Genomic DNA, 4528 nt, shown 5'->3' with positions numbered 1-4528 from the left:
GTGACATTGAGTGACAAGTCTTAAGAAGGTTTATAACATTCATCAAATGTAGAATTTGGAAAAAGGTTTTCTTATTCTTGCACATTTGAAATTGGAAAGTTGTGATGTCTTGGATAAGAAAAAGACCAACTAGGACCAATTTATGAAGTGTTTCGTCTTGATAAAAGCTACGCTAACTCTTGAATATTTGTTTGTCAAGAAATGCTTATTGAAAAGAGAATCTTATATGTCAAGGAGTCAGTGGGAGTCTTAATGGTCTTGAAAGGTTTCAAGAATAAATCAAAATAAACCATACCGATCATCACTAGCACACGAGTTGAGGTTTACAACCTATCGTGTTAACATCATCTTGTTTTCTGTACCATTCCAATTGAGTTAATTATGCATGTGAGCCCTATGAGTTCTCATTTGAATGCATAAAAGGCAAGGACCTTGATCAATGAAAAGTACATTGATAGGAAAGGGTAAGCTGCTTAACTACTTGGAAGACATGGTGGGCAGCCGTGTTACCGTAAGGCAAGAAATCAAGATTGAGAAGGCTCGGTCCATATGAGTTTGAATTTGTCATAAACTTTGGTTTTAACAAATTCACATGGATAGGAACACATACACCATTAAAATAGAAGTGTAATAAGATTTCCTCCTTCATTAAAATGACTGTGAGGAAATGCTTTCACTAAGAAAGATTTTAAGAAGATTGTGAAATTGTATTCTTGAATTCGATTATGGTTACGGTATCCCTTTCCATGATTCGAATTGTGAGATTTGACAATTAGTCTGAATTGTTTAAGACACACATATGAGCTATCTAAGGAAAAGGTGTATAAGTTTAAGAAGCCTTGATAAAAGATTATCAAAGCATTGAGTACTAGAAATATGAACTTAAAGAAATTCAATAGGCATTGTTTTTCTGAAAGTTAAGCTGTTTCTGAAATACATGTCAAAGCTAGTGGGAGCATAAGTGTTATGTTTATAATAATCATTGTAATAGTGGGAGCATAAATGTTATGATTGCATGATTACTAAGGCAAGTATTGCAAGTTAGAAATATTAATTATAGAAAACAAGAGTCTTACTTTGCAAAGTTACAAGGGTTGAATAGTTGTTTTTCTATAATTAAGGGAGAGAATATTATGCTTCATTTCAAAACTAAAGGCTTTGGTTATTGAATGTTAATAAACTTAGTCAAGGATACATAGTGAGTTCTTAAATTTTGATTATGATTACGGCATTCCTCTTCATAATTCGAATCATAAGAACGTGACACATAAGATATTATGGCAGAAGATTGATAAAGTATCAAATTTTTATGTAAGACATTATGCATCGTGTCCCATACGCTTCGGGTATAGGATAGATTGCATAAGCTATAATATTTGACCATTCTAAAATTTTCCAAATGTCTAGCGCATTTAGAAGGAAAAGGACTAGAATCGATTTTGACTAAGATAATTAAACAACTATCAAAGGACGATCCAAAGCTTGCTAAGGATTGGTCGTTTGTGAGTAGTTGGAAGTATGATATTGGATGGAGCATATCCACATTATTATGAATAGATAAGATTCTATTAAGAATGAGTTGCCATATGGTAAGTATGGAAAGGTTTCCTTATTGGGAGTTGGATATTAAGAATCTATGTCTAGATTAGAAGCTTTTATGCAAGAAGGATGTTCAAAGGAATGTACCTTGAGTGAGAGACATCACGTCTATGGAATTGTCTTGTAACAATCTCTGATAGATGACTTTGTAATTTCATTGGCAATAGTCATTATGACCTTAGTGTAGTGATATTATGAAAGGATCATTGCATAAAATGTTAGAATCTAACATATTCTATAAGTGGAAAGAATTTGATATTCTTTCACTTGTGAAAAGGATTGGGAGTTGTGAAATGAGTAGAATTGGAAATGTGTTCATTTGATCTATTTCACAAAGTAAGAATCATAGGTAAACATTGTGTGCATGCTAAGAGCATGGGACAAGTATTGTAATAATTCAAGTAAGAAGTTGATTACCCGAAACAATAAATAATGAGTAATCGATATGGTGATAAATAAAAGGTGTTTTATTTATACTCAAAGGTTTGAGGCCATATGGGATTAGTATTATTCTTGTGTTTCACTTTGCATGTTTTGACTTCCTGAATAATTTAATTGATTAAGAACAGTAAAATTATTCGAACGGGCCACAGTCGTTCATATGTTGGAAGTAGATATGAATGAAGACTGTCATGAATTGGTGTGTGGATTGTCTAAAGAGTGTTGGACATAAGCAAATGTTTGCTGCAACGTTCATGAATGCTTATGAATATGATTTGAGCATTGGATTAAACCCACGCTCACTTGGATCACTTCATGAATTGTATCACGAATGATTGGTGAGACGATAACATCTTATATTCTTGAAACCGAGATGTGTGAGTTGTATCTTGCGAGTCGGTTGCACATTGATAATATGTAAACACACCAGTAACTTGGTGTTATAAAACATATTGTTGTGTGTATTTTGGTAAGTGAGTGCAAGCAAGCATTGAATCAAAGTTTATCCATTCCTTTTATCCAAAGTAGGATAAAAGCGATATCTTTGGGCCACTTGATGATTTAGTGATGGCACCTAAGCGCTTGGCCAAGCCGGGACTAAATTGATGTGTTCAATTATAGTCTGTTGTCAGTCATCATAAATCGGGAATCGGGAAACAGTATAGAGAGAATGACTAAGTTCGTGTCTCATATCTATACGATATCTAGAATGGAGGAATATATGATACTTTATCTAAAGGACACGCGTATCTGATAAGATCAGAGTTAATAGTGGCTTTGGAAAGCTACAATTGCAGATCAGGATCTGAAGTCATACATAGAATAGTTGTTAGACTTATCCAAGTGGGAGACTGTTGGATTAGTGTCTAAGTACATAACTATTTTGGTATGTGCTTGACCCGATGGTGCAAGGTCCTTTTGGGTTGCCTTCACCAAAGCAACTTGATAGGATGAATTATGGAGAGAAAGGATTAATTATGATTTATTAATATATTATGAGAATGATATATTAAAGCAGAAATCATATTATTTAATTAATATTAGTCAATAATTAATTAGGAATTAATTTTGTGGCTAAAAGACATTAATTGAACTTAAGGGACTAGAACTGTCAATTGTATGATAGTTGAATATTGAGCTAATGGACTCCATATTAAAGGGGTGGACAAATGCTATGGGGAAACCCATTAGAAATCGTCCTAGGCCTTTAAGGAAGGAGTCCATGGGTTGCTTAGGGCCTAAGCATCCAAATTAGGGTTTCCTTGTTAGATAACTCTAATAGCCTCACTATTTAAAGGACCCTTAAGCCCCAAAAACGTGGTGAACTTGTTCCATAGGGTTTCCACACGTTTTGGGCAGCCTCCTTCTTTTCTCTTCTTCATCCTCTTGCTCTTGGTGTTTGTGAGCCATTAGAGGAGTGACATTTGTGACTCTAAGCTTTCTAAAGTCATTACAAGGAGGATTTGTGATTGCTATTGCTACATAACAATCAAGGTATGATCTAAAACCCTTTCACATATTAATATTGATTATCATATGCTAGATCTAGGGTTTAAAGTCTTGGATGAATTGCATGTACAATAGAGAAACCTAGATCTAAGCATTAGGGTTTGTATGAGCACATAGGATGTTCTTATGGCTAAAACCCATCAGAGTTTGCGTATAGATCTATACTGGATTGACTATCCTACACCTTTCTGTTCGCTACAGTGGGACTTGCAAGTCTACGGGTGCCAAATGTCATTTCTTCCAACGTTTTTCATCGTTGAGTTATAGTCGGTTTAGTATGGTAACAATCTTATCACATATTGCCTTAATTAAACCATTGGTTTTAAGGTAGTTATTACTTAAGTAGTTAATACAAATAATACTGCAATACACATACATTTTTCCCATTATATTCAAATTGTGATCTTCTCACATAAAGAGTAATATAAATCTATTTTCTGGTAATGATAGTCATATTTGGGAAAAGCTTCCACTTTTATAGAGAAACAAACATTCAAAACAGTCGGGTTTTGGTAGAAGACTACTTTTTAATACTAGTAGAAAATATAGGATTTTCTAGGAGTTTTTCAAACATATACAAACATTTACATTGAACATTTACAAACACTTTCATCAAACTTATACTAACATTGACACTAAATACTTATGAACTCACTAGCTTAAATGCTGATCTACGCTTTAAAGGTAACTTGTATTCTCAAGTCACCAATAGACAGGTACCGATGACTAGGTTTTGAGAAGACGGAGCATGTTCAAGACTCGTCTTTTATTTTGATTATTCATTTTTGGTGTCTTATTACTATTAAAGAACACACTTGTATGAAATTATACTATTAATGCAATGGATGATGTTGTTGCTTATTTACTTCTTTGCATTTTTATGATGCTATACAATACGTCCTCCACCCCCGAACGTTTCCGCCGTTCCAGTTTTAGGGTGTGACAGATTGGTATCAAAGCATTGTTTATAGTGAATCGA

This window comes from Lactuca serriola, chromosome 9 (assembly GCF_051521515.1).
Source record: "Lactuca serriola cultivar US96UC23 chromosome 9, Lser_US96UC23_V15, whole genome shotgun sequence".
Classification (NCBI taxonomy): domain Eukaryota; kingdom Viridiplantae; phylum Streptophyta; class Magnoliopsida; order Asterales; family Asteraceae; genus Lactuca; species Lactuca serriola.
The sequence above is the reverse complement of the archived record's forward strand: the minus strand, read 5'-3'. Positions refer to the sequence as shown.